Source organism: Mirounga leonina, unplaced genomic scaffold (genome assembly GCF_011800145.1).
Source record: "Mirounga leonina isolate KUSES-001 unplaced genomic scaffold, KU_Mleo_1.0 Mir_176, whole genome shotgun sequence".
Classification (NCBI taxonomy): domain Eukaryota; kingdom Metazoa; phylum Chordata; class Mammalia; order Carnivora; family Phocidae; genus Mirounga; species Mirounga leonina.
Window position 1 is genome coordinate 26,840,251 of NW_023270454.1, and position 10,712 is coordinate 26,850,962.

A 10,712-nucleotide genomic window follows, 5' to 3' on the forward strand; every position below is an offset into this window, starting at 1 on the left:
ACCTGAGCCGAAGGCAGTCGCTTAACCAACTGAGCCACCCAGGCGCCCTTATCTCAGTATTTTAATACCTTATTTAAAAGTCTGCCATTTTATGCATTCAATACCCAGCATCTTTCAAAAGCATTATATGCATTAAATATATGCTTGATAAAAGAATGAGTGATAAATGAAGACATCAATAAGAGGAACTCATTACCCTGATTCTCTTGGCACCTTTAAAAATGGCTCCTAGAAATTCAATGTCTTCCACAGAATGAAAAATTGAAAACTGACGAAGCAAAACATCTTTTCAGAACCACTTACTAGCTTGAATTTTCTACAGTGCTATTTTACTGCTGCTCTGAGTTTAATGTCCAACACAAGGATGGCAGCCAGAGGGCTGGTGGGAATCACACCGCTGTTCCCTCCTACTGTGAACAAAGTGATGGTGTTAGAACAGATCTGCCCTGGAAACATACCGTTTACATTCCTCCCAATGAACCCCTTTCCTGGTAGAAGTGCACACTTTGAATTTTTACCAGTGCCTCACCCCCACCATGATAATACATGCAGTGTGTACTCCGTGTTCCCTTAGAGAAAAAGGAAGGTATAAATGGTTTTAGGTTCAAGTGAAGCCTGTAAAGACAATCTAAAAATTCCTCCACATTCCCACATTCATTTCAGTTCAACTTATATACGGTTCCTACTTTTCTATCCCAAAATTCATCTGGAGTTAAGCTTCTCTTGAAATGTTCCCCTTTCACAAGGAGAAGAAACTTTGCTGTCCCTCCCAACCTCTACTGAGATTCCTCAGAAAAGGTGAGGGGAGCATTTCTCTTTCTCCTGGTTGGCTCTGGCTTAGAAGCCCTTGTGAGTTTTATTAGTTGGTTTAACAGGGTCATTTCACTACAGCCTTCACACTGCTTCAACCACCAGCTCCCCATTTCCCTGAAGTACCAACAAACTGAGGACTGGGCATAGGTCAGACATCTAGGAAGGTTTAGGGAGACACAGGAGGGCTATGCTGCCGCACTGCCTAGGAAACTTAATTAAAAATGTATATAAGAGGGCGCCTGGGTGGCTCAGTTGGTTAAGCGTCTGCCTTCGGCTCAGGTCATGATCCCGGATTCCAGGGATCGAGCCCCACATCAGGTTCCCTGCTCAGCGGGAGGTCTGCTTCTCCCTCTGCCCCTCACCTTGCTCATGCTCGCTCTCTCGCTCTCTCTCAAGTAAATAAAATCTTTAAAAAATGTATATAAGATATCCATATTGTAAATGCCTTTCAACCATGCCCACTGGCCATGCTCACAGTAAACTCTGTGTAAATCCTTAGCTTCCTCATTACAGTTGGTCTCCTTTTCTCTTGTCCAGTCCCTCCAAATTCTTGTTTTATTGATAAAGGCAGTTGATTCTTCTTCTCATTCCTATGCTTTCCAAGCCATTCCCTGAAGCTTATCTTCCCCCCCCCCCCCCCCAGCTAAATGGCTTATCTATTCCAAAGAGAAACTCTGCCACTTCCTTAGGATTCAGAAGCGGCTACAGTCTGCTGGGATTTTAAATAACAAATTGTTTCTCCTACACACAAAGACTAGTGGGATATAATAAGCAACTCTTAAGGGGCTTCCCATCTGACAAGGCTTCCACCGCCTGTAAGAACCACCACACCCATGGGTGTGGTGGGGAGCCTCCATGTGTGTCCTCTGTCACTCTTCCCGCCCCCAGCCACAGCTGACAGATGCTCGAGGGAAGACCTGAGGGAAGCTGGAGACACTGGGATCAGGAATTCGAAACAGTAATTCATTCCAAGAAAGAGGCAACATCAAAATTGCCATTACTGGATAGTCACACAAGATCTTCTAGAAATGCCTAACCCCATCACAACATCCATTAAAAGATTGGGGACGAAAATGTCTAAAAGTTGTTTTCTTTTTTAAACCTCATTGGTTCCCCCCAGAATCTGTCATTTCCAGGAAGAGACTAAAAATGCTGCTCTTCAGACTCTGACCTATTACAGAGATGAAACCAGCTGTGTACATAAGGCTGTTTCCTCTGCTAATCAAGTTATCGTTCCTTCCATGCCCTTGAATTTCAAAGTGAAACTTATAAATAATCTGATCTTAACATTTAAAATACGCACTCTCCTTCTGCCCGCCAGAAGGTAATGAGCAGTCTAAAGTCACTCAGCCTGGGTTTCCGTTCCCTAATTGCCCTAAAAATTAAATAAAACTTCCCTACATCCCTTCTGTTGCGCTGTGAAAACAGGATAAAATACAGCAAATTCTAATAAGCCAGCCTGTGTGAAGTTTTCCTCCTCACTCCTTAACACCGCATTTACATTCCCTTCGAAACAGCACTAACTTCCCTGCCTCTTTATCTCCATAGAAATCAAATCGCTATGGCTCAAATTCATGCTGCAGAGAGAATTTTCTTCTATGAGAAAAAAATCGTCTCCCATTATGTGGTGGAGTTTTTCATTTTATTTCTTTAATACAAGATCGGGGCGGGGCGGGGGTCAGAGGAGGGAGGGAGAGGGGCAGCTTGAATTACAGGACTATTTAAGCCATAATATTTAATTTCAAACTTTGTTCTTTGCAGCCGATTACCTCAGCTGCTGTCTCTCTCCTTTTCCCTCATTTTCTGTTGAAAATTGATCTCATTGTTCTTGTCTGAATAAAAAGGCCCAGGCTCTGGGTATTTCAGTTGGCTTTGGCTCAAGAATAAAAGATCCCTTTTAAAGTGAAACTCCTTGTTTTTGCCAATTCAAATCCCATTACTCATTTCCCTCCCAGGCCAGGCGGGAGAGCCAGGAGCGGCACCCATCAGGATGGTACACACCGCCGAGAGGTCTGGCAATTTGCCACTTCACCGGCAACCTCCCTGGCTGTGTGACCTGTGGGTCATTCACAAACCTTCTCGGAAGGGTCTTCAATTGGCAGCATCAGGCAAATCCTTATACATTTCCATGTAGTGTCCCAAAGGGGTAACTTTTTGCACTTGACTTTATTTTCTGCACCACTGTTAGCCACCTAAATGGGAACACTGTAATTTGTTACCCATTTATAAGGGAAAATTGACATTGGAGCCTATTTGGAAAGTAAGATATTCTTTTTTTTTTTTTTTTTAGATTTTATTTATTTGACAGAGAGAGACACAGCTAGAGAGGGAACACAAGCAGGGGGAGTGGAGAGGGAGAAGCAGGCTTCTGCAGAGCAGGGAGCCTGATGCGGGGCTCGATTCCACGACCCTGGGATCATGACCTGAGCCGAAGGCAGACGCTTAACGACTGAGCCACCCAGGCGCCCCTGAAAAGTAAGATATTCTGAGCACCTAGAAGAAACTAGCGTCGCTGATACACCATGTCTAGCACACTCGCCTTGTTAGAGGATCGTAGCACTCCTAAGACACTGTTACTACAAAATTTCCACTGTTTCCTCTAATAATTGTCCCCTCTCTTCATCCCCTCCTTCTAACAATAATCCCATTCCCTCCCTAACCCTCCTCCCATTAGTATCCAAACAGACCCTTCACAGTTTGATGAGCTCAGTAGTGAGCTGGCTAGAATTCTGAGAATTAAGAAATGGTCATTTCAGGGACGTCTGTGTGGCTCAGTCAGTTAAGTGTCTGATGGAGGGGGTATTGGGGGTGGGTCCTGGGATGGAGCCCTACATCGGGCTCCCTTCTCAGCGGGGAGCCTGCTTCTCCCTCTCCCTCTGCTGCTCCCCCAGCTTGTGCTCACTCGCTCTCGCGCCCTCTGTCAAATAAATAAATGAAATGTTTAAAAAAATTAAAAAATAAATGGTCATTTCAAAGTAGCATCATGTCAAGCAAATGCAGTAAAATGATAACAATTGGGGCATCTGAGCGATAAAGACACAGGCATTTATTTTTCTAGGCTTGCAACTTTTCTGTGACTGTGGAATTATTTCAAAATATTACAAAAATATCATCTTCGTAGCATTGACAAAACTCTGAACTCAGCAAAAATCTAACAGTTGATATTTGTAGAGGTCAATAGAACAATAGAGCATCACAGGGAGAGGAAAATGTTAAGGATTGAGGTTAAAAAAAAAAATCGCCCCTGGGGGTTAAAGATGTAAGTGGATTAAAGGTTTTACTATAGAACTTTGTCCCCTGCTTTAGTTTATGAGTCTAGTTTCAAGGCAACAGGCACAGGGAGGTTGTCGCCAAGAAGTTCTGTTTGCGAGTCTCCAAGCTTATCCTTCAGGACCATCATATATCTGCAAACAAAAACGCCCCAAGAGAGTCCTCAATCTTTATACCAGCATCAGGCAAATACAATCTAGGGACAAATTAAAGCATAGTAAGCATAAAACATGGCTTTGAGACAGATTAAAATGAGCAAGGTATTTGCCGACATCAGAGATGGCAAAGTTTAATCAATAATGATAATGAGTCCCTTATCAACAAAGAATTATTCACAAAGATGGAGGGGTTGGAGAGGCAGTCCGGGAGTGAAAGGAAGCAGAATTCTGTTCCTGGGTGGTGTTACATTACAGATCACCCAGGCAAACCACATAATGTCTCACCTTTGAGACACAAAGAAATTAGCATCACAATCATTAAATTAAATTGCAAACAGGCTTGTTTGTTTCCTTTACATCCCACAATGTGAAGTTGGTGCGAGTGAAACCTCCCCTTTTCAATATTCAAAATTCTTTCAGCTCATCAAGACTCAGTTCAAATTGCCGATCCTTTTTGAAGTTTTCTAAATAAAATAAATCTACCAAGCATAGCACAGGTGCAAGAGACAGAGACCGGCGATTTTTTAAACTGCAAGCGGCCCCTTTGGGACATGATAGGATTTGCTGTTTCATGTAGCAGCTTTCAGGGCAGAGCCTTCTGGGGAAATGTTACCAAATAGAAAATATTTGAGGCAATTTGAGAGTTCATTTTGAGTCTGTCCCTGGGGTAAATATTACCCATAGCTTAAAAATATGGGCCCCCAAATCACATGTATATAGGGAAAAAAAAAAATGTAAAAGCTACTTCAATTCATCTCTTAGCTATACCTGAGAAACAACTGGTGAAGTAGTGAATACTTTTTGTTATCATAGTTAATTCAATAACAACTAATGTCTAAAAAGAAAAATACCCTCGGGGCGCCTGGGTGGCTCAGTCGTTAAGCGTCTGCCTTCGGCTCAGGTCATGATCCCAGGGTCCTGGGACCGAGCCCCGCATCGGGCTCCCTGCTCCGCGGGAAGCCTGCTTCTCCCTCTCCAGCTCCCCCATGCTTATGTTCCCCCTCTCGCTATCTCTCTCTGTCAGATAAATAAATAAAATCTTAAAAAAAAAAAAGAAAAGAAAAGAAAAATACCCTCAAAAAGACTTACGGGTCATGTTGGATCGAACTTACAGCTTCAGCTGAGGGTCAGTATTACGCAGCAGTTAAGGGCACATCTCTAGAGTCAGATGCCCGGGTTTGAATCCCCCCTCTGCTACCTGCTGGCTGCATAACCTGGGCAGGACACTTAACAGCTCTGTGCCTCAGTTGCCTCATCTTTAGATAGCAATAATAGTACGTTATGGTTCATTGGGGTAATGTAAGATTAATGAGCCTAAATTACATAAAGCCTTTGGAACTATGCCTGGTACATAGTAAGTGTTATATAATTATTAGCCTCTATTAGTAGAATCTTAAAATTAGACTTTCTAATTTAAATGATTAGGTGGCGGGATTGAAATCATTCAAAGGTTAACTATTTCAGGGCTATGGAGAACTGGATTCTAGTCCTTCTTCCATCATTATGCTTGTATGATCTGACACAAGTCAGTCACTTCCTTGCAGTCTCTTCATCTATGAAATGTAAATGAATAAAAAAACATAAGTAATGTATTCCACCTCATGCCATATGGGGAATAAACTGTAGGAGACAAGACCGGTGCAGGGATATGATTTAGGAGGCCATTGCAATGTAGCCCAAATAAGAGAAGCATGGCCCAAACCATGCTAATGGCAATATAGATGGTGAGAAGTGCTGGGATTCAACACTTCTGGGACTTGTCGATGGGCAGGAACGTAAAGGAAAGAGAGCAATCTGGGAAACTCCTTAAGTGCTTGGCCTGAACAACCAAATGGATGGTGCCACCATTAAGGAAGATAGGAGAGACTGAGAGAGAAGCAGGTTTAGAGAAGGAGAAATCAAAAGTTCAGTTCTCGACATGTTAATCTGAAAGTTCCGATTCCATCTCCAAGTGGAGAATCAGAAAGAGAATCAAATATATGAATCTGGAAATCAAGGCAGGGGTTGGAGTCGAGATATATATTTCAGAGTTATCAATATTTATGAAGAGGGGGGAATTGGAGTGGGAGACGAACCATGAGAGACTATGGACTCTGAGAAACAAACTGAGGGTTTTAGAGGGGAGGGGTTGGGGGGATGGGTTAGCCCAGTGATGGGTATTAAGGAGGGCACATACTGCATGGAGCACTGGGTGTTATTCGAAAACAATGAATCATGGATCACTGCATCGAAAACTAATGATGTATTGTATGGTGACTAGCATAATAAAATAAAATAAAATTTTAAAAAAATATTTAATTATCTCCCAATATTTTAATATAAGTGGGTTCAAAAAGAGAAGAGGATCAAGGATCAGGCATTAACTAAATCAAACCAAAGTTTAAAGGTCCAGCAGAGGAGCCAACAAAAAGAAACTGACAAGAAATTGCCAAGGAATTCAACAAAAGACCAGGAGAGTATGGTGTCAGGGAAACCAGGTCAAGAAAATTTCCGGAAGCAACAAATCTCTAACTTTGAAAAACAGACCTAGGAGTCCCATTTGCAAGCAAAGATAAAGTCTGTCCCGATTCTAACTTTAAAATAGCTAACCAGACATCATATAGTCGACTGGAACCTTTAACTCTCCCCTAAAAGTTAACTACACATGTTGTCAAATGAAGGAATGAATGAATTAAAATTTTGGTTGAAACTGCTTCACCATTTGTGTATGAGAGATTGATGCAACAGAATCCCACCAGAGGAGGCGTTTTTCGCTGTCAACACATAACCTAGAAATTGAGAAGTCAAGTCTTGCTGCCCAAAGCCATTGTGAGTGTGACTGGTATGAGGAAGAGCCAGCAGCTTGAACCCCAAATCCCCCTGCAGCCAACATGGCTGCCTCCCTTCAGCGGCATGCTGCAATGGTTTCCAGCAGTTTTCAAAACCATTTAGGAACCCAGGGTAGCCAGCGGCTTCACAGATCACCGCCAACAGTTGAGCAATTCTATCTGAACCAAGCACACAGAAAGACTGAAAAAAAACATCTCTCTCCTGATTCAGTACTTCCACCACTTGTACAAAACTTATATTCCGAAGTTCAGAATCCAGTTTTGTTTAGAAAGATTAAAGCAAGTAGAGATTTGCACTCTGAGAAAGTGACTTTTAAACAGAAAGTCAAGGAAGCGCCATGTGTAATGTGTGCTAGACTCCAGAGCCCAGTAGACGGAGTTAATAATGACTTTTCAGCCTTATCTCTTTCCATGAGTCTGCCATTCTTAGAGCCAGACCCCTAACATGATCTGCCTTGCTGTGTAAACTCTTTTTGCAAGAACATCCTATCCTGAGGTCCTGTACTCAAGGGAGATTAAGCACATTAGATAGGCAAACCACTGTCCAGGGGAGGATTAATAGCACTACTTAGCATTTATGTGGCACTCACCTTCGTGTTTATTGTCCATTCCTTACAGAATCCCTGCGAGGTAGGTGATCACTGTGATCCTCAGAGTTCAGTGAGGTGGAATGACTTGCTTGGGGTCACCCAACAAGAAACAAGACAGAATTGGAGCTTCGGTGTGCTACCTTGCCCACGAGACATATACTGCCATCACGAGCAATTCATTAGCTGGAGCCAGGGACTCCAAACGCAAACAAAAAGGGAGAATCCTGCCACCTTCCCACTGCCAATACATTTCCCCAAGCAATCCCTTCCCAAATACAAGGCCAAAGTGAGAACCCACATGGCAGTGCCCACTACGCCATGGGACGTATACGGGTTGGTCATTCTCCGCATTCCCACTGCCCGCCCACAACCTTATCCCTGTAGGCACGCGTGGGAAGCCCCCGTGAGTAGCAGCCTCGGCTCTGTTCTGTGACAAGAGGTCCAGACCAGCACTACTTGAATCTCTCTCCTCCCGCAACGTGTACACATGCGTTCACGCTGGGGCCAATACCACCTCGTATCTCTAGTTTAGAAATGGTTTATATCACCGTGCCTTTGGAAGCGCTCACCAGTTTGGTTTCTTCTCACTTAATTTCCTCTCCTCTGCACGTACGGCAAGCTGCAGCTTTTCCCTAGGACCCTTTTTATTCCCTTAGCTCTTGAATAGGGTCGATAGAATTTATTATCAAGCAAGTGCATCTTAGATTCATTCAAGTACAATTAGAACCGATGTGACTTAATAGGAAGGCAATCTCACAAAGCAGCTCTATTTTAATAGTAAGAACGTGGATTTATGAATTGAGGAGACATGAGTTCAAATCTCTCCTCCAGCACTTACTGGCTATGTGATCTTCATGAATCATTGAGTCTCTCTGAGCCAATGTGAGAGTGACTCGTCTCACTTATAGATCTGGATAATAATATAACCAGTAGGGTGATCATGAGGAAATGATATATTGTATGTAGAGAGTTTGGCACATGAGGCATTCAATAAATAAAAATCATTTCTAGTTTGTAATGTTCTTGGGTTCCATGAATTTTGTTCTCCTAAAGCCAAATTCAAAAGTACATTGTGATGATTAAATGAGCTGATACAGGTAAAGTCCCCCACAGTCATAACACATAGACCTGTAGGCAATAAATGTTGTTTCCCCCTACTGAGGGGGCCATTCTAGGGATACTCTGCCCCATCCTGATTTTATTTTACAGCTTAGGAAACTAAGACCTATTCCCAATTATACAAGGTGGTGTAGTTGCCATATTGGTTCTTAAGTCCGTCTCCTTTCTTGTCCCACGTAAAGCTCATGGCTCTTCAGGTTTATTAGAGAAGTCCCTTTGAATGACAAATGCAGCAAATCCCACAGCTAAGATATTAAATAAGTAATAAAATAATCATAAAACTATAGTTAAAATGTAATTCCTATATCCTATGTGCCAGGCAGTGTCCTCAAGATTTACATATATTAAGTACTTTAATTAAAATTAGAAACTCTTATGGTTCCAAAACCCAGGTAGATACGGAATGGGCCTTGAGCCCTATCCTCACCCTTTGCCCCACAACTCTGCAGCAGGTATGTTGGTTCACATAGGTAAATAAACCAAAGGCCCCAGACAAGGTGAGAGTAGCAGTCACACCACGTAGCACAATATGTTTTTTGCTAGCGATAAGAGTTTTGGACAAATGCCCTGGCACAAGTCAGCAGCGTGGATGTCCCCTGCTCTGCTTGATCTACCTTAAGCACCTTATCCAAAAGGCACCATACGCTCCCAGGAAATATGGTCTATTTTCAAAGCCAAAGGAAAGAGGATTTTCCATACTGGTGCAATTGAGAGGGAGCAGGTCTGCCCGAGGCCAGACAGTAGCAGGAAAAGGCTTTGTGTTTCGTTGTGATTTCTTTCCTATGCACATTCATCTTGGCCTGCCACACTTTTATTCCTATAACCCCAAGCCCTCTGCAGCCAAAATCAATCATGCATGCCCACTTGTGGGCATGCACACACGCACACGCACACGCGCACACATACATATTCCCTCTCACTGAGAGATGGAAGCGTGTCTCTGACTCCTCCAGGCATAAATTTTGGTTCAGCTTCATTAGGCTAACCATCTGGGTCATTTCAATTCTGTTTCCAGTCCCAAAATAATTGCAGCCTCTGAATCAGCCATTCTCCCAACCCTATCTCTTCCCAACACCCCCACCCCCACCACCAGCTGCGTAAGTGTTAAACTTTTTAAAGAGAACATAATGAATGTTTTTGGAAGATTGCAGAATTTTTTTAATCCACATTGGATCAGGCGGTCAGAGGTCTAGAGTTAATCTCTATGTTGGTCAGAGCAAATGAAAGCCCGTCCTGTCGTTGAATAATTATTTAGAACTGTGCATCCTCTCCCCGAACCCCCATTTCTGATCTCTCTGAACTCTCTGATGTGACTAAGCTCATAATTGGGACAACAGCCAACAAATAAAATGTGACTCTGTAATTTCATCTGCATCCATCCAAATTGTACTAAAACAGCTGCGAGGGCCTTTGGCCTCTTACTAACTGCTTGACTTTATTTATGCCAAAGGAAATGATTATAGTTTGGGTTAATATAATCAGGCGCAGGCCCTGTGAATCCCCAAGCTTGCAAAGGGTAAGCACCTAATGTATATAGAAATATAGTTGTTGGAAGACACTGTCTATTAAGTTCTTCTATTACTGAGTTTTTAAACTGGTGGGATTTTAAAGGGATTTTCTGTCTTTGCAGAAAACAGAGAAAAGAAATTAAAATGGATCAGACAGGTCATGACAAATTCCCCAGCCAATTACTTCATCTGACCATAGCCAAGTAAAAGGTGTCTTTAAAAATGTAAGAATGTAGCTACCTCTAAGATAAAGAGCATCGTAAGTTAAAAAAAAAAAAAAAAAGGTTTCTTTTGTTGTTTTTGTTTGCTTGACTGATTTCTTAAATTGCTTCTTCTTGCTACCTAATGTATTCATTCATCCAGCCAGTATTTACTAATTTATTAATATTTATTATCACCTGCTAAAAGCTAAGGATAAAACTGCCA